Raw genomic sequence first — 21,140 nt, 5'->3', positions numbered from 1 at the left:
AATAAGGGTCTCAGGGTGAATGAATCCAAATTACAATTAGTTCAATCAGAAGTTAAATAATTAGGTCATCTGGTAAGTCAGGGAACTAGGAAAATAAGTCCAGAAAGGATATGTGGTATTCTACAGATTCCCCCTTCCAAGAATGCCCAAGAACTTAGGAAATTCCTTGGTTTAGTGGGATACTGTAGAATCTGGATTGAAAATTATTCTAGCCTGGTCAGATTTCTCTATGATAAACTCACGATTCTAGGGGGCGAAACTGTTGTCTGGACAGAGGAAGAGATTAAAGATTTTAACTTGGTGAAACAGCGCCTTATTAGTGCCGCAGTGTTGGCTTTACCCAACCCAAATAAGCCATTTGAACTATATACCAATGCGAAAAGAGGTGTTGCCACCGGAGTACTAACACAAGAGAGGGCAGGCTGTAGACAGCCAGGTGCTTTTCTGTCAAACGTTTTAGACCCTGTTTGTCGTGGTTGGCCAGAGTGTGTTCAAGCCATCGCAGCCACTGCTATTTTAGTTGAGGAAGGATGAAAGATTATGTTTGGTGCCCCGATGATAGTTCACACACCTCACACAGTCCGCAATATTCTCTTACAACATGCTGGAAGGTGGCTCACAGACTCTAGAATTTTAAAATATGAAGCGATCCTAATGGATAGGGATGATTTGACCCTGATTACGAATAAAGAACACAATCCAGCAGCTTTCTTGGTTTCTCCAAATTCTGACAATACCATAAATGAGTTAGACCATGTATGTTTAGAGGTAATAGATTTACAGACCAAAGTTTGAGAGGATTTAAGCGATGAGCCTTTACAAGAGGGTGAAAGGTGGTTTATTGATGGATCTTCCCATTGCATTGATGGCACTCGCTATAGCGGGTATAGTGTTGTGGATGGGAAAGAAGGAGTGGTGATTGAAGCCGGTCGCCTCCCCGGTCATTGGTCAGCACAATCTTGTGAATTGTATGCCCTCTGCAGAGCTCTCCAGGGTCTAGAGAACAAGGTGGGCACAATCTACACAGACTCAAAGTACGCTTTTGGTGTAGTGCACACCTTTGGGAAGATCTGGAAAGAGTGGGTAATGATAACTGGAAAAGGAGAAAAGTTGATCCATGAAAACTTAATTGTCCAATCTCTAGATGCTCCTACATTACCTGAGGAAATAGCTGTAGTTCATGTACAAAGCCATCAAAGTGGTGACAGTCCTGAAGCACAGGGGAACAGACAGGCAGATGCAGCTGCCAAACAGGCTGCGCTCACGGAGAAAATAGACATGCAGCTGTTACTGCCCACCCCTGGAGTATCCTATTCATTCTATTAAACCTGGTGATTGGGTACATATAAAAGCATGGCAAGATCACCAACTAAAACCTGTCTGGGATGGCTCCTATTGTGTACTTTTGATTACAGACACTGCCGAGCGAACGAAATAAAGGGATGGAGCCACATCCAACAAATTAAACGAGCTACTGATCCACAGACTAACGACATTGATAATCTACCCTCCACCTGGCGTGCAGTCCTTCATCCTTCTGATCTGAAAGTTACACTACGCCGGGAAAAAGTGCTGTAATGCTGTTTTAACGATTTGTTGTTTTGTTTACTTGTTGGTTCCCAATTCTTGGGAAATCACCAAATTGCTCACAATGTATTAAGTCCTCCTGGAACAGGGACAGCAGAGGTGACAAATATTTACCTTTAGAATATAGACAGGGCGCAGGTATAGAGTATAGTCATAGTTGGGTATGGGTTAATATAGGATCCCAACATGAATCAGGGGAACAGAATGACCCTAGGGGAGTAGATTTGATTTGTATTTGTATTTCGGCCTCTACAGGTATTAAAAAGAGGAGTTTTAAAGAGATAGCACAAAGAAGATAGTGGGACAAGGACAGACAGAATGTTAGTCAGGATTGTACATGTAGACGAGATAGAGTGAATACATATGCTAATGTTCACAGACAGGCTGCAACTCACAGGTTCAGTGATATTTATGCTAATGTTCACAGACAGGCTGCATCTCACAGGTTAAGTGACAAGAAACACCCCTCCCCAACTTGGTCTCTTGTAAATCATCCTTTGGGTCACAGAGACATTCGGAATGTTAAGAACCACCACTGTAAGGGGAGTTCCAGTTGTAAATGACTTTAGCTGCTCCAGAACACCAGAGCTGCTTGGCATTTAAATCGTTTAATCAGACTCTAGGCAGCCTTGGAGATCATCACCGAACAGACAGCGATGGCCCTGCATTTATGGGCTGAAGAAAGACGACAGATACGAGCCCACAGTTCAACGAAACCGCCTGGCTCTCGATTACTCGTTGGCAGCTGAAGGCAACGTTGGTGAAAGACAGGTTAATGACGATGCTCACAACAGTCAGACGGTTAAAGACACTTCTTCAGGAGTTCGAAAATCTTCCCATGCCCAGGTTCAGACTTGGCAACCTTGGTCTGGTGTGGGATGGACTAGACTTTTTATTGGTAACTGGAGTCTGATACCCTCAGCCCTTATAGCAGCTGGACTCGCTGTTCTGGCCATTATGGTGCTCCCCTGCTTAAAGACTTGTGTGCAGTATTTAATTCAACGGACCCCTCGTCAGATCACTATAACCCAAAGGATGTATGTTTCCCAAATTCTCTCTGATGATGCTGAGACTGCAGTTCGTTTACTGACTCACTGGGAAAAATACCAAGTTTACAAGTAATACATTCCAGTTGAGAATTCACGAAGTGTAGCTAAAAGAAAAGTGAGGATTGTGAGAGATGAGTAAAACTAATATGATAATATGTGTAATGATGAAAGCCAGTATGAATAGAGGGTAGATGATAGAATGTAGGAAGTAAAGTTAGTCTGAATAAGGTAAGTGTCTTCTAGCCTTAGAGAGAGTCAGCAAGTTCCGCATATGTAATTAGTAAGCCTTAGACAGAATTAGCAAGTTCTGCATATAAGAATTAGTAAGCCCAGAGGGTTGTGAAGGTGTGAATAAGGACAATGAGGATAATGACATGATGGGACACAGACAGGATACCCCCTGGTCCTCCAAGTTCACAGAAACAGCACGTAGGCAGGCAGGATTGCCTAATGCCAAACCTATCCAGGAGGCAGAAGAATGTAAGGGGAGGGTACTTCTATACTGAAATAAACTGTATAAAAGTTGGGTAAGCCCCAGTGTATGTGTGTATTCCCAGGGTAAGGGGAAGCACCCAACTTTTTTTTCTTTGGCTTGGCTTCGCGGACGAAGATTTATGGAGGGGGTAAAAAGTCCACGTCAGCTGCAGGCTCGTTTGTGGCTGACAAGTCCGATGCGGGACAGGCAGACACGATTGCAGCGGTTGCAGGGGAAAATTGGTTGGTTGGGGTTGGGTGTTGGGTTTTTCCTCCTTTGCCTTTTGTCAGTGAGGTAGGCTCTGCGGTCTTCTTCAAAGGAGGTTGCTGCCCGCCAAACTGTGAGGCGCCAAGATGCACGGTTTGAGGCGTTATCAGCCCACTGGCGGTGGTCAATGTGGCAGGCACCAAGAGATTTCTTTAGGCAGTCCTTGTACCTTTTCTTTGGTGCACCTCTGTCACGGTGGCCAGTGGAGAGCTCGCCATATAACACGATCTTGGGAAGGCGATGGTCCTCCATTCTGGAGACGTGACCCATCCAGCGCAGCTGGATCTTCAGCAGCGTGGACTCGATGCTGTCGGCCTCTGCCATCTCGAGTACTTCGACGTTAGGGATGTAAGCGCTCCAACGGATGTTGAGGATGGAGCGGAGACAACGCTGGTGGAAGTGTTCTAGGAGCCGTAGGTGGTGCCGGTAGAGGACCCATGATTCGGAGCCGAACAGGAGTGTGGGTATGACAACGGCTCTGTATACGCTTATCTTTGTGAGGTTTTTCAGTTGGTTGTTTTTCCAGACTCTTTTGTGTAGTCTTCCAAAGGCGCTATTTGCCTTGGCGAGTCTGTTGTCTATCTCATTGTCGATCCTTGCATCTGATAAAATGGTGCAGCCGAGATAGGTAAACTGGTTGACCGTTTTGAGTTTTGTGTGCCCGATGGAGATGTGGGGGTCTGGTAATCATGGTGGGGAACTGGCTGATGGAGGACCTCAGTTTTCTTCAGGCTGACTTCCAGGCCAAACATTTTGGCAGTTTCCGCAAAGCAGGACGTCAAGCGCTGAAGAGCTGGCTCTGAATGGGCAACTAAAGCGGCATCGTCTGCAAAGAGTAGTTCACGGACAAGTTTCTCTTGTGTCTTGGTGTGAGCTTGCAGGCGCCTCAGATTGAAGAGACTGCCATCCGTGCGGTACCGGATGTAAACAGCGTCTTCATTGTTGGGCGCCTCCTGTTGGAGCTCTGTACAGAACAGCGGCTTGTCATTACAAACACCCTTTTTCAGCAGAGGGACAGCCTTAAGACCACCTGGATGCATCCCCGATCCAAACACTGGCACCTCCTGGACTACATCCTGGTGCGAGAAAGTGACAAACGAGATGTGCTCCACACCAGGGTCATGCCTAGCGCGGAATGCCACACTGACCACCAGCTGGTTCGCTGCAAGCTCAACCTTCACCCAACTTTACATTGTTATATAATAAATGTTCTTTGTTCTCAATTTTTGTCTCGAGCAATTTCTGTGAAGGTACTTCTGTTTCTAATAAATGGGGGTCGTCCGGGATCCCACTCCCTCCACTGACAGAGTGCCCGACGACGAGGGTAGGTGCACCCCGGCTGATTCAGCTGGACTCACGGACAACGGGTGACTGGTCAGTAGTTGAAGCGAGTGATATCCGAGAAGAGGCATTGAGAACAAACGACGGGAGGACGTTAAGGAAGCACGCTAGGAATAGCTACTGGATCCCGGTAAGAGGAATTTTACTTACCTGTTAGTATGGGAGGTGTGAGTAGCAAGGGAAATAGTTCTAAGGAAGGACGGGACAATCAGATAACTAAGCAAAGTTCATTGGGATTAATGCTATCTGATTGGGGTGCGGGGAGAACAGCAGCTGGTGTTTTAGTTTCTGGCGACAGTTCTGGGATGGGTGTTGATGTAGCAGCTGTCTAGTGGGTCGAGTGGGCAAGGTTCTTTGGTGGGTGCGTGAAATCATAAGACAGAGAACTGGATACTCATCCATTTAATTGACCACCCTCGCGTGGTGCTGCGTGCCAAGGAATGGCACACTGATCTGTGGATTCTCCTGCCGGAAGGCGCGGGACACTCACAGGGCTTAATTTAAACCTCTGGTTCCGTGGATCGGCAGCAAACTCATAATGATGTCCCACTTTCTCCCATGGAGCCGGGACACACAGTAAATAAAAGAAGACTGCAAAGTCTGAATAAAGCAGTCTTGTGTTGACTAACACCCTGTGCGTGTTGCTTTCATAGCTCTATCGAAGTAGCTGCTACATATATAAATATTTGGGAGCATTATCGCACTTACAGGATACTTTTCATCCATTTCACAGCCTGTGGGAAGAAGCTATTCCCCAGCCTGACAGTCCTGATTTTGATGATGGACGTGGTTAAAGATGCTGTGCACTGGGTGGAAATGGTCTTTTTACAATTCCTTGAGCCCTATTTGAACAACACTCCCAGTAAATGTCATCTACAGAAGAAAGAGAGACCCCAGTGATCCTCACAACTCTGCATCATTCCTATCTGATGCTTTACAGCTACTGGACCATCCAATGATGCAGCCAGACAGGAGACTTAACTGCGCTCGTGTAAAATCTCAGGATGAGAGCTGTTGGCCTTGACCTCCTCAGCCTCCTTGGGAAGTGTAGGCACTTCCTGACCGATGAGGAGGTGTGATTGTTTTGTGTATTAATACGTGTGCTGTATGGATGGGAATTTTACATGATTGTATTATCTATTCTTGCTCTTTAACAATCTTTAGTGGATAGAAGTAGTCATTGTACTTTAGGATGTACAATCATGTACAGATTGTCGTAAAATAGCCATTTGGCCCAGATGTCTATTCAGTCCAAGAATACTTTCCATCACAGGCAGATTTTGAACAATAACCCCATTCATTCTGCAACAACTGCCACTTAATTTTGCCAGTTGTTCAAAGGTAAACTATATGGGGAAAACACCACTGTCAACTCTTCTACCTCAAAGGAGTAATTATATTCAAATGGGCAGTAGATCAAGAGATGGAAACAGTGAAATCAGACAGAGGTGAGTGGCTGCTTAAATTAGAAACATTCGTGTTCATGCTGTAGAGTTTAAGGCTGCCCAGGAGGAATATAATGTGTTTTCTATAAGTTTGTTTGCCCTCACCCTAGCGAAGGATGGGGCCAACAGACATGTTGCTGGAAGGGTTCGAGAATTGATATGGTAGGTCACAGGAAGCTCAAGTTTAGATCCACAGAGCACATGTATTTAGCAAAATGGCCACCCAGTCTGTATTTGGTCTTGCTGATATTGAGGTCAACTGAGTCTACTAAATGTATTAGATTAGGTTGGATGGGGTGCACGTGAAGCTCTGCCTCACCTGGAAGGCCTGATTGTGGCCTTGGATGGAAGTGAGAGGAGATGTAGGAACAAGTTTGGCAATTTCTGCAGTTACAATGGGGAGTGCGTTAGTTGATGGTGGGTGGAGAGGGAAGTGCCGTTGAGGGAGTCACAGAAATACGTGCACCTATGAAAAAAAGGATATGAGTGGAGCGGGTTAGATGTAGCAGGTTAGAGGATGGTGCTGAAGTTGGAAGTGTCAAAGGATAATGTGTCAGATGTGGCAGCTGATGGGTGGTAAGTGAGAAACCTGAGGGATTCTGTCCGTGTTCTGCCGGAAAGGAGGTGGGGTAAAGGCAGAAAGATAATTGGAGATATGGGTGCAGGTTTTATCAATGACAGTATGGGGGAATCAGCAATTATTGAAGAAATAAGACATTTTGGGTATCCTCGTATGAGGACCTAAACTTAGGGTTGTTACAGGCCCAGAGGACCCCAAAACCTAGCAGCAATAGAAAATCACCAAGATAAATGAATACTTCAACAAATGTCTTTTTAATTTCCTTTAAACAAAAAAACAGGATCAAACTTTAAACTATCACTATTAATGTAACTGCCTAACATTAACCCTTTCTAATTCTAAGCACAGGTGTATTTAATGTGTATAAAGTTCTTTGACACTCCTACAAGTTCACCGGTATCTATCAATTCTTATACTTTGCACAGAATTCAACATTTATGACTTTTCACCAAGCTCTGGTGCTTAAAAGTAAATGGTTACCCTCCAGGAAGGCTCTTGTTGGTTTCAGAGAGGGATTTCTTGCTCATTGGACAAGTAAAAACTGATTCCCTCTGATCAGCAACTTTGGTGTCTTGCCAAAGAAACTTTCACCATCAGAGTTTTCCAAATGATAGCCTCTTCTGCAGGTCACCATTGAGTTCCTTTTGTTTCCCTTATTTCAGGTGAAACACCATTTCTAGCCAACAATTTCCTCTTGTATGTAGAACAAGGTTTTTCAACAGGCTGAACTGAGAACTCACAACCCGTCTTCAAAATGGGGTTTCAACAAGATGCCAGCTTGCCATCTCTCTCTCTCTCTCTCTCTTTTAGCAAAAAGCCTATTTGGTGTCTCCTCTCTGCCTGCAAAAGCAGATGACCTTCTTAGAACAGTAAACTTCTGAGTACAATAATATGTTGTTTTAAAAACAATATTCCATTTTGCACCTGCTTTTGAAATTATTTAGCAAAACAGACTTTGCAAAGGCTCTCGACGGCTCTCGGCGCCTGCATGACTCACTCTTGGCAAAGCTCTTGCATTTTAATTAAGAGCTGTTTTGCAAAGTGTTTGTATTTGTTTGTGACCTACACGACTCCTACAATCTATCCTTCAAAAACATATCTACATACAATATAACATATAGATAATCTGTCACAGGACAGATGCAGCAGAGGAGTTGTGATAAAATCAATGGTGTCCTTGCAAAAAAATAAGTGGGAAGAGGTATAATCCAGATAGCTCTGGTGAGTGGAGTTTATAATAGTTTGAAACTTGAACCTCTCTCTCTATTTCAGGAGACAATTTACTGTCATGTATTTAAAATGTGTCATATCATACAAAATTGCTTTTTTCTTGCTGAAAGACAGACAGATTCGCCATTGGCAGAAATTGCCTGAAATGCCTCTTGCAGTCAGAGAAGGAAGGAAAAGAGAGTCACTCTCCCCCACCCCCACCTTCCCGAATCATGGGCCAAGTCACTGAGGGTCTGTGGATTCTCTTTCAATGCTCACAGACCAATCCAAGCCATTGGTAATGCGAGCTCCAGTTTTGAAACTCTGACACGATTAGGAACCCTTCAGCACTCATATCCCAGGTCTGACACCCTTTTAGCCAGTCTTGAACCAGTCTCTACGAATCCACGGCCTGGTGTGAGTTCCTTGACTGCTTTATCCAGAAGCCCACAGCCTGCGTGGGTTCCTCTCCTCAAGTCACCTACAGCCTGTCACCTGTGTGGGTCCTTCAGCTGCAGAACCCCTCACTGGTCTGCTTCCATTGTCACTGACCTGTGGATTGAATCTTCTGCTTCTAAAATGTTGATGGGGTTTGGTCTTCTTGTTTTCTGGTGCCCTGCGCTAGTCCTGCGCTTCCCTAGAGTTCGCGGTGCCGAGGAAATTTAACACATCTAAATTAAAATTTTACAACTTAGAGGAGAATCTCCCATGTCTAGAGGGATGGAAAGGGCATTATTACAAATTGAAACCTAATATTTGAATATTCATGTGCCAAATTTGCAAAAGCATAGAGTATATATTTCTCAAGCTATATGTAATTTTTTCCAAAAGAATACAACTTTGAATGTTTGCATGTCATCTTGGCATCCCTAAAAGTATATCTGATTTCCAAGTAATGCAATACATTTCCTCATCACCACTAAGGCTAATTTAACAAATTTCAATTGATATATTAATAGTTTTAATTTGGGCCTTGTTCGTTCAATATTTCCTAATAAAAATAAAGTTCGATTTTGCAGAAAAACATCTCCTGTAGCTTGTTCCAAAAAATTTCTAATTCTCCCTAAAAAGATCTTACATTAGGACAAAGCTAAGTTGAATGCAAGAAAGTTGCTACATCTTCACCACACCTAAAACATTGATCTGATAATTCTGATTTTATTCTAATCAATTTCTCTAGTGTAAGAAGTAACTAGAAAAAAAACTAGTTGTGAATTCCTTCCTCACTGCTGCAGCGTGGAACTCTGGTCAATAGTTCCAGACTGCTGAGTTGAAGTGAATTCATACATCTCCCCTGGATCAAGTGATCTCTGTTGCCAAATCAGCTTCCTACAGTGCTTTTCATATCCAACTGCGTGAGTCACCTGATTCCAGGTGTAGCTTTCAGATAAAATCCTTGCTGACATCTGCTCCATGACTGATGTAAAAAGAATTATACTGAACTAATTTATATCATTCATTACTACAACATTCAAATCCATTTCCCATGTTTGTCTAGACTTATGAACTCCTCATTTAAAAGTTCCTACTTGTAATAAAGAATACATTATCGAAGTAAACATTTTAATAATTCCTCTTTATAAGGAATTTCTATTTCAGTATAACATGGTTGGTCCTAACTTATCCTTCAAATATGTCCTTAGTTGGAAAGAGCAAAAAAGATTGCGATGAGTTATATGATATTTATTTCTCAGTTGCTCAAATGACATTATTTGACCCCTTTCATCACAATCTTCAACATTTATAATCCCCTTACGAAACCAGCTATTCAGAAATTGATGATCCTTCAAAAAAGAGACGAGGATTTGTATATCCACTTACACCAATTTCATCATTCATTTTATTCCATATATTAATCAAATGTTTCAACAATGGTTTATATTTATCACCAACCATTAATTTCAATTCCCACTTGGATATAAATTCTTCTGCTTTTCCTCTCTCCTATTTTATTTGATTCAATTTTAACCCATGGCAATTTTTTCCCTTTCAAAAAAAGAAGCAAGAAATCTCATTTGAGCTGCTCGATACTAATTTTTAAAATGAGGAAGCTGTAGTCCTATCAATGTAGAATTTGCATTAAGAGAAACGCAGCTGTCTTTAGCTATCTTAATGAATTGGCTAAAATGGCATAACATGAGAACAAACATTCCGGAGGAGTGTGGGTTGCTTGTAACATGGGATTCAATTGGAAATGGTTTCACATGACATAAACTCATGACGCAGACTGTTTTCTAAGAATGGAATACAAGAGGAAGGTTGTCTCGGTCTCCAGTAGGATATAGATCACAAGATATAGGAGCAGATGTAGGCCCTTCGAGTCTGTTCCACTATTCTTCCACTCAGCCCCACTGCCCAGCTCTCTCCCCATAACCCTTGATTTCTTAACTAATCAAATACTTGTCAATCTCTGCCTTAAATAAACCCAATGACCTCAGTTCCACAGATTCATGACCGACTGACAAAATAATTTGTTCCACATTTGTTTTAAATTGACACCCTTTTATCCTGTAATTATGCTCTCCTGTCCTAGAATCCCCTACCATGGGAAACATCTTTGCCATATGTACTCTGCCTAGGTCTTCCAGCATTTGAAATGCCTCTGAGGACCCCCTTATCCTTCTGTACTCCAACTAGTACAGTCAAAGAGTCGACAATTGTTCCTCATACACTAACCCTTTCATTCCTGATATCATTCCAGTAAATCATCTCTGACCTTCTCCAACACCAGCACATCTTTTCTCAAATACGGCACCCAAAATTCTAATTCTGTTTGAATGGAAAGGGAATTCTCCAACGACACATACACAACAGTGAAGTGATATTATGTCTTGTTGATATTTACCAAAAATTATTAAAGAGTCAAATAATAACTTGCAAAAGATGCTGGGGCCCAATTATGGACTATTATCACAACCTAAAGAATTCGGGTTGTTCTGAAGCTTGGTGCTTTGTTACGAGACCAGAGGATCCCAAAACCCAGCAGCAATAGATATTCACCAAGTCAAATAGTTGCTTAAATAAAAGTTGATTTTAATTATCTTTAAACATGAAAACAGAATTACACTTTAACTTATCACCATTTTACTAACTTACTTTACCTAATTTACCCCCCTTCTAATTCTAAGTGCACGTGTGTGTCATGTGTGTGTAAGTTCAGAAAAGTTCTTTGGTTCACAGTCCAATCTCACTTCGCATTCCTCCAAGTCCACTGTTTGCAGGCCATTCCTATACTGTGCACAGAATTGAACATATAAAAAGTTCACCAGACTTTTGTGCTTGAAAGGTGAATGATTACCACTCAGGAAGGTTCTTGTTGGTTTTCAGAGAGAGGTGTGTTGTTCAGGGAAGCATTAGTGTTTATTTGTGCTCAACGAACCAGCATCTGAAAACCGTTATATAATCAGAAAAGCTCTGATAGCTTTAGCATGGAGCAGAGCTGAGCCAGGACTTTACAGGTATTTAAGGGAGTGTGTGGGCAGGGTTTGTTCTGGACCAACAATCTCACCAAATGACTCTGCTTGAAATCAAGATTCAAACCATTTTGAGGAATTCAACAGGAATTGTTCAACAAGAGCTTGGTGTTCCCTGAGGAGTTTTCTTTCAACAGTGGAATTTTTTTTTAAAAGCCCGTTAATCTTCCTGATGCAGATCTTTGTATTTAACTTTCAGGTTGCTATCTGTTGTTAACTTGGAGGCCTTTAATGGGGTGACTGGGTGGAATCTTTGCTTTAACCAAGCAGTTTTCTTGCAATTTTCCAGCTGTAAGATGTGGTGTAGTTGCTTGCAAGTTTAGCAAGTGGGATTATGATGTGAAACTGCAAATCACAGCGCCATTTTTGTTTTTGAAAATGCAGATGTGAAAATGTTAACTGTGGTCTCCTTGGTTTGCTTAAGTTTACAGAGGAGATGTTGGGTCAAGCTGAGAAGACAGAGTTGGATGCTCTTTAGGCGAATCTGCTGGGCAAAGCAGAAAGAACAAAACGATGGACTGAAAAATAATGAAGCAGACTGAAGTGACGTTGAACCAAACCCAGGTAAAGAATTTAATTTTGTGCAGTGTACTTAAGAGACCAAACGATTTGGGGTTTTAGTGGTGACCTATTTAAATGAACAAAATCTGATTAGAATTGAAGTTCATGGAATGTTTAGAAGTTGCCACAAAAAAATTGAGCATATAAATTAGATGTTGTAATTAAGATAAATGAACAATACAAAGAGCCTGGTGTCACAGTATCTGCCTCACTACCATACATCACCATTAAACCTTCTCCCCAATATGAACTTGATGTCTGTAGAGCTCGTTGAAAGAATCAAAGACTTGTTGATCCAAACCAAGGCTTTTATTAGCAAAAGACAGGAGCTCTTCACAGGTGGCCGACCAGTCCGGAATGATCCGACCTGGCTAGGGGCACAACTCTTTAAGGCCCAGACAATAGGCGTGGCTAAGCTCTCAGCCAATCGCTGTAAACACAGTCTAGATACTGTAACTATATACACTATATACATTGGTGATAGATCTGTACCATCACAATGTCAAAGTATATGCCAAAATTTATTGTACATCACTGTTAAACCTTCTCACTCCAGTGAATCTGGTGTCAGAATTATCTGTCTAAGTTAACCGTACATCAACTTCAACATTCTTCCCTCTCTGAACCTGGGGTCACAGTATCTAACAGAGTTTATCGTACATCACTGCTAAATCAGCTTCCACTGTGAACCTGGGGTTACAGTATCTTCTACAGTTTAGCGTACATCACTGATAAACCTTCTCCCCATTGTGAATTCGATGTCACAGTATCTGCCTCAGTTTTCCGTACATCACCATTAAACCTCTCCCCAATATGAACCTGGTGTCACTTTATCTGCCACATTTTATTTTACTGCCACATTTTATTTTACATCACCGTTAAACCTTCTTCTTACTGTGAAACTTCTGTCACTTTATCTCCCACAGTTTATTTTTTTATCACCATTAAACCTTATTCCCATAGTAAACGTGCTTTCACAGTATCTGCCACAGTTTATTGTACATAAACCTTCTCACTGCTGAAAACCCGGAGTAACAATATCTGACTCAGTCTACCGTACATTATCGTTAAACCTTATACCCACTGTGCACCTGGCGTCACAGTATCTGACACAGTTTATAGTACATCACTGTTAAACTTCTCACAAATGTGAATCCTGTCTCACAGTTTCTGCCTCAGTCTACCGTACATCACCGTAAAACATTATCCCCACTGTGAACCTGGTGTCACAGTATCTTCCACGGTTTATCGTACATCAGTGATCAACCTCTCCCCATTGTGAACCATGTGTCGAAGTTTCTGCCACAGCCTTCCATACATCACTGTTAAACCTGATTCCCACTGTGAATCTGGTGTCTCGTTAACTGACACAGTTTATTGTACATCACAGTTAAACCTTCTTACTTCTGTAAACTCGGTGTCACAGTATCTGCCAAAGTCTACCTTACATCACCATAAAACCTCCTCCCTGCTGTGAACCGGCTGTCACTGTATCTGCCTCAGTCTACAGTACATCACCATTAAACCTTATCCCCACTGTGCACCTGGTGTCACATTATCTATCTCAACATACCATACATCATCGTTAAACCTTATTCCCATGTGAACCTGGTGTCACAATATCTACCTCAGTCTACCGTACATGACTGTTAAACTTCTGTATCTGACACAGTTTATCGGACATTACTATTCAACATTCTCACTGCTGTGAACCCAGTGTCACAGTATCTGTCTCAGTCTACCGTACATCATCGTTAAACCCTCTACAACTCTGAACCTGGTGTCACTGTATCTGCCTCAGTCTACAGTACATCACCATTAAAACTTATCCCCACTATGCATCTGGTGTCACATTATCTCCCTCAACATACTGTACATCACCGTTAAATCTGATCCCTCTGTGACCCTGGTGTCACAGTACCTGACACAGTTCATAGTATATCACTGTTAAACCTTCTCACAAATGTGAATCCTACTATAAAATAATGCTCCCCTTCTAAGTCTCGTTGTATTGAATCCCCACCTATTTTTAAAATTCCAAAAAAAAGAGAAAAATCAATCCCAAAACAATCTACTCAAAAGTAGTAGCCCCCTAAAAATCTGGGTGTGGTAAAGTCCACAAGTGGCAAGTGACTAAAGGACTCAGTGTCACCCACCCCCAGTCAGACTTTCACAAAGGACTGAAACAAAAACATTCAACGCAATGATTCCAGTCCCAATGATTGTTCCGGATCTTCAATATCGAGAAGACTTTGCGTCAATTCAACTTTTTTCCCATTCTTTCCATATTTTCCAATCTTCCCATTTCCATTCCCATTGAACCTTCCCTTCGGTGACAATGGTGACGATCACCCATTTCCTCGTACATCTGGCAATGAATTAGCAAATATTAAAGCATCATGGTCATTTTCAAAAAACTGAGATTAAAAATTCCCATAAAAATCTTTCAATACTGCCGCATGACAAAAAGCAAATTTATATCCCTTTCGCCACAATACTTCTTAGGCTGAATTAAATTCTCGGTCTCTTCTGATAATTTCTTGACTCAGATCTGCATTAAAAAAAACCCTATTATTTTGAACCATCAGTGGAGCCTGATTTTGCCGTGTTTTCTGCACCACCAATCGGAGGATCCCCTCTCTGTCTTGATACTTAAAACAGCGAATCAAAACTGCTCGTGGTAATTGGCCTGGAAACGGTTTCTTCCTTAACGCTCTGTTTGCTCGATCTAATTCCAGTACATCTCGAATGAATTACCTGCCCTACACTTTTGGGATCCATTTCTTCAAAACCTTCACCGGATCCGAACCTTCCATATCTTCCGGAAGACCTACTATCTTAACATTATTTCTACGACTTTGGTTTTCTAATGAGCCAAACTTCTTCAATAATTCCTTCTTCTGAATCCCCCAATCTACAAAAGGATCTTCCACTATTTCCATTTTTTCTCTATTACGCTCCACTTGACCCTTGCATTCAAGAAAGCCTCCTCAATCTTTTTAAAATGTTCTTGCACAGTATCCACTGATCGTGTCCATCTCGTAACATCACTCTTAACTACATTAATATCTTGCTTCATAAAAGTTATTTCTTCACACACAGTGTTCATTTTAGTTTTCATTTCTGAAAATCCTTGATTCATCTGATGAGTCATCTGCATTGATATATTTGCCATATCTTCCATGAGCTGAGCAATCCCTTCCAGAATTGGAAACACAGAATCCATTCCAGGATCCATCATCTCCCTTTGAGGCCGACCGTCTTTTGCCTCAGTCCCCAGTTCTTCAAATTCAAATGAAGTTGAGCTCTCTTCTTCCTCCAAAGCAGTAAGTCCTCTTCCAGTGCGGCTGCAGGTCTGGACACCCGACAACAGCATGCCTACCTCATCAGCTGGCCATCGCTCGGGCTTCCCCATAGCCCACACCTTCTCCAAAGGTTCGTGGACCCTCGACGCATGGCGCATGCCTGATAGGGCCACCCACCGCGCAGGTGTGTCTTCCGACGCTACACTGCGCACACCCGGACCACCAGGCAATGCTGCAGGCACGCAGCTGGCCCGTCCTCGCCCCCGAGTTAACGAGCGTATGAGTTGAAACCGGCCGAACTCATCGCTGAGCCTGCACCATCTTGTGATTGCACAAGATGGCGCCGCTGTAATACTAAGCCGGGCAGGAGTCTTCTGAGGCTTGGGGACTCCAGTCAACGACTCCGTTGCTTCAACTTGAACTAGGCCTCGATTCTTCAACACTTTTGTAAGGTAATTTCTTCTGTAACTGAGTTTTCACTTTTTTAAAAATTTGCAGCTATTTCGATCCTCCACTATTCCAAAGTCTATAAACAGTATTTTTAATCAATTTTACAACTTTTAAAATTGAGCATTTAATAGTCTAACTGGGGAACGGTGGAACCACATGTCTACCCTCTGCGCCATCTTGTCACAGTATCTGACACAGTTTATAGTAAATCACTGTTAAACCTTCACAGCCCTCTGTTTCTGCCTCACTCTACCGTTCATCAACGTTAAACCTTCTCCCCCTGTTAACTTGGTGTTAAAGTATCAGCCTAAGTTTACCACACATCACCATTAAACCTTCTCCCCAGTGTGAGACCGTTTTTACTGGAACTGCCATAGTTTATCGTAAATCACTATTATACCTTCTCACTACTGTGAACTTGGTGTTACAGAGTCTGCCAAAGTCTACCGTACATCATCAGTAAACCTTCTCCCAAATGTGAGCCTGGTGTTATTGTATCTGCCACAATTTATTGTACATCACTGTTAAACATTCTCCACCATGTGAACCTGGTGTCACTGTGTTTGCTAAAGGTTATCGTACAGCTCTGTTAAACATTTTCCCCACTATGAACCCAGTGTCACAGTAACTCCCTCAGTTTCCCATACATCACCAATAAAGCTTTTTTTTCCTACTCTGAGCCCAGTATCAACGTATCTACGTAGTCTCCCGTACATCACCATTAACCTCCTCCCCATTGTGAACCAGATTTCACAGTATCTGCCACAGTTTATTGTACATCATTTTAAATCCTTCTCACTACTGTAAACCAGGAGTCATATAATCTGCCTTATTCTACCGCACATCTCTGTTAACCCTTCTCAATACTGTGAACACGGTGTCACAGTATCTGCCAAAGTCGACTGTACATCATATTCTCCCCACGTTGACCCATTTTTCACTGTTTTTCCCACCATTTATCGTATATCAGAGTTCAACCTTCTCCCCACTGTAAACTTGGAGTCACAGTATATTCCACAGTTTATTGTACATCACTGATATACCTTCTCCTTCTTGTGAATGCGGTGTCACCGTATCTGCGTCAGTCTTCCGTACATCACCATAAACTTCTCCCCAATGTGAACTTGATGTCACTTTATCTGCCACAGTTAATATTACATCACCATAAAACCTTGTTCCAACTGTGTACCTGGTATCACGGTATCTACCACAGCTTATCATGCATTACTGTTAAACGTTCTCACTACTGTGAACTTGATGTCACAGTATCTGCCAAACTCTACCGTATATCACTGTTAAATATTCTCCCCAATGTGAACCTCGTGTCACAATATCTGACATAGTTTATTATACATTACTGTTAAACCTGCCGGATAAGCTCCAGATAGCGAAAGAGGAGTTCTCGCATCTGCAGGAACTGGGGCCTCGCCGCTCCACCTGGTCCAGAGCCTCTTGTGGCTGGCGCCTCTGCAGAGATTAGCGATGGCTTAATGACACGACAGTACCTGACCGTTACCCCATCCCTCTCATTCAGGATTTTACGGCCAATCTGCATGGCGCGAGGTTATTCTCCAGGGTCGATCTGGTGCGCGTGTGTCATCAAATCCCATTGTAGCCTGAGGACATCCCCAAAACGGCCATCATCACCCCCTTCGGCTTGTTCGAATTTCTAAGCATGCCTTTCGAGCTCAAGAACTTCAACCAGACTTTCCAGCACCTCATGAATACAGTGCGCAGGGATTTGAATATCATGTTCATTTATCTGGATGACATTCTTGTCGCCAGCAGAGACTGGGCACAAATCAAGTCTCACCTACACACCCACTTCTCCCGACTGGCCAAATCTGGCCTAACAATGAACCTGGCCAAATGCCAGTTCCGGAAAGTGTCCATGAAGTTTCTGGCCCACATCATCATGGCCGAAGGAGCTACACCAGCTGCTATGAAGGTCACTGCAATCAGAGATTTTCCATGCCCGGACAACCACAAGGGGCTACAAGAGTTCGCAGGTATGGTCAACTTCTATAACCGATTCATTCCAGGAGCTGCACACATGATGCAGACACACTTTACCAAGGACAAGATACTCGCCTGGACTCCAGAGGCCAACAGGGCATTCAAAGCCACGAAGGTTGCCCTCGTGAAGCCTACCCTGCTCCTCCACCCACGCACCGACCTTCCTATGGTGCTCTCCATCAATGCCTCTGCCACTACCATTGGTGCTGTCTTGGAGCAGCAGGTTAATGGACAGTGGAAACCACTGGAATTCTTTAGCCAACTTCTTCATCCGCCAGACCGCAAGTCTAGTGCTTTCAACCTTGAGTTGCTGGGGATGTACCTTGCTGTGCCTCATTTTCACTATTTCTTGGAGGGGAGGCATTTCACAATTTCTACCGACCACAAGCCCCTCACTCAAGCTCTCGCTATAGCTAGAGATCCCTGGTTGGCCCACTTACACCGTCACCTGTCCTTTGTATCGGAGTTCACCACCCACATTCAGCACAAGGCAGGGAAAGACAATGTGGTTACTGAAGCACTCTCCCAACCGGTCATTTGCTCGCTGATACCCAGACTAGACTATGACCAGCTTGTCCCGGATCAGAAGTCCGACGAGGAGATGCAGGCCTTCAGAAACCCCCGACAGCGCCATTTTGGCCTGCAGTGCCAGATCCTCCCGAATCCAATCAGTGATGAGCACCCTGTGACCAGTGGTTCCCCAGCAGTGGCGCAGGCAAGTCTTCATCATATCCACGACCTTTTCCACCTTTCCATCAGGTCCAAGGTTCATATGGTGGCAGAACACTTCGTCTGGCATGGGCTTCGAAAGCAGATTGTGGACTGGGGCAGAACCTGCACCCATTGCCAGCTTTCCAAAGTACACAGGCACACCAGAATGCCCGTGCAGGATTTTGAACACGTCCGAGACTTTTCAGCCACATACATGTGGACATTGCCAGCCCCTTACCCGTTTCCCAAAGTAATTGTTATCCTTTCACAGTGGTAGACTGCACCACTCGTTGACCTGAGGTGATCCCGATGCCAGATGCCTCCACGGACTCCTGCTCCCAAGCAGGTTGGGTTACCTGGTTCGGCATCCCGGCCCACCTCACTCTGGGCACAGCTCACCAACAGACTGGGAATTGAGCTGCATCACACAACGGCCTATCACCCACTTGCCAATGGACTGGTCGAACGATTGCATCGCCAACTTAAGTCGGCACTTATGGCCTGCCTCACTGGCCCCAACTCGGTGGATGAGCTGCCTTGGGTCCTCCTGGGAATCTGCTCGACACCCAAGAAGACCTGCAAATGTCATCTGCTGATCTGGTCTACGGTAAACCACTAGCCCTGCCTGGTGAGTTTATCAATGCACCTCACAACCTGCAACAGTTACTGCACGGTTTACTTCTCTGCCTCCAGGCCCAGTTGGACTCCTTCACACCCCCACCACCGCCCAGACATAGCACACAGGCCTCTTACATCCCCAGTGAGCTGTATTCCGCAGAGTATGTTTTTTATCAGATGAGGCCCTTCCACAGCACTCCTTCAAAGACTATATGAAGGGCTGTACAGAGTCATCCAGCATTCGGGATCCACCTTCACACCAGACATCAGTGGAAAGAGGGAAATGTTTACTGTGGACAGATTAAAGAAAGCACACCTCGATCCCAACGAGGCAGTGGTTGCGGCTCAACCCAAGAAGCGAGGCTGCCCAGAAAAAAAGGCCATTGACGCCGGTTCTGGGGGGGGGGTGTGTGGCGGCAAGCCATGAGGCAGGCGATCCAGCCCCTCATGTCACGCACGTGGCGGGGCAGCCAGCCAAAATGGCGCTGTCGGGGGTTTCTCGCCGACCTCGGCACCAGACTCAGAAGCCCGCAACCTGCGGCCCACGTGACCCCCCAGTGACATCAGGGCCCCCGGTGTGCTTCTCAGCCAGGTCCGGGCTCGGAGCATAAGACCAGCCAGGCAGACCTGAATAAAGGAGTTTTTGCTCATTAAACTCAACCCGTCTGTTTGTGAGGTCATTCAGTAACAGAGTAGCCGCCGCTACAGTCGTATCTTAGTTTCTTTTCCTTTCTTTTCTTTTTTATATGTTATCAACATATATTTGTAAATACATAATGTTGTGATTTGATATTAATTGTTATAATATTTGATTTAAAGGAGGCTGGTCAAAAAAAGGCATAAAAAAGATTTTAATATGGGGACAGGATTAAAAGAAAAACAGAGGGTACTGGTGTGAGGGAGGGAAGGGTAATATTGTTGTGGGGTAGGTTCAGATGGGTCAGCTGAAGGGACTCGACTGATCCATCCATGATTTGTCCAGCATCTTGCTGTCATGTAGTGGTGAACCAGGGTGTTGCCTGATGGGGACACGGTGCTCTGAGCTCTGCACAGATAGATTGTGCTTTTCTCGAAAACACACTTCCTCAGGTAAAGCAGAGGAAGTGGAAAGGCCCTAGTGTGTAGGGGTAGGGAGGGTGGTGATGGGGGGAAGAGTTGGGACCCTCCAAAGTCATTGTGATCAGGCCTCGGAGACGGCATCTCTATCACTCGTATTTCTCTTCCCAGGAGAAGGAGCGATCTCAGAGACAAGACACGAGTCCAGAAGAACCTCGCATCCCAGCTGAACAGAGGACGGACAACATCATGATGGCCTGAATCTCTCCCCTTCTTCTCCCTCTGGCCCTTCCAACCCCATTCCCTGCATCTTCCATGTCCTTTCACCCACACCCCCTTTCTCCCCTACACCTCCTCCATCCCAACCCCCTCCTGCTTACCTTCCCCTTCCCTCACATCTATGCCCTAACCCCAGCCCTCCTCCTTTCACCTCCCCTTCCCCCCCCTTTCCCCTTCCTACCCTAACCTAGGGGAAGGAGTGGTAGGGGAAAGGGGTAGGAGAAAGAGGGTAATGGAAGCGGGGTGAGTAAGGGGTAGGCTTGGGGGTGTGGGTATGGGATAGGGGTAAGGGGTATGGTTTGGGGAAGGAGAGAGGTGTAGGGGATAGGGGTAGGGTTTAGGCTTGGGTTGGGTGAGAATAAGGGTTAGGGCCGGGATTGAGGTAACATCATGGTTAGGGTTAGGAGACATGGGCAAGGATTAGGTCTAGGTTTAAGGTTAGGATTAGAGTTTGGGGAAGTGGGTTTGTATTAGGTTTAGGGGAAGGGGTTAGGAGTAGGAGATAGAGGTGCGGTGAGTGTTTAGAGGAAGGTGGGTAGAATTAGGGTTGGGGTTAGGGGACGGCGTAGGGGTAGAGATAGAGTTAGGGGACAGGGTAGGGGTAGAGTTAGGGGATGTGGAGTAGTGATAGGGGGTATCGGTCGTGTTAAGGTTAGGGTTTGTTAGGAGTTAGAGTTAGGAGTAGGTGAATGGGAAGGGGGAGGGGAACCGGGAGGCG

The 21,140-nt window shown here is 44.2% G+C and overlaps 1 long non-coding RNA gene across 1 annotated transcript in view; it reads right to left on the bottom strand.

Moving 5' to 3' along the window:
- Nucleotides 1-21,140, bottom strand: part of LOC138745265 (uncharacterized) — an 83,038-nt gene that overhangs the window by 29,706 nt on the left and 32,192 nt on the right. The gene's annotated exons all lie outside the window — the stretch shown is intronic.

This window comes from Narcine bancroftii, chromosome 11 (assembly GCF_036971445.1).
Source record: "Narcine bancroftii isolate sNarBan1 chromosome 11, sNarBan1.hap1, whole genome shotgun sequence".
Classification (NCBI taxonomy): Eukaryota; Metazoa; Chordata; class Chondrichthyes; order Torpediniformes; family Narcinidae; genus Narcine; species Narcine bancroftii.
Note: the sequence above shows the minus strand (reverse complement) of the source record. Positions and strands in the feature narration are given on the sequence as shown.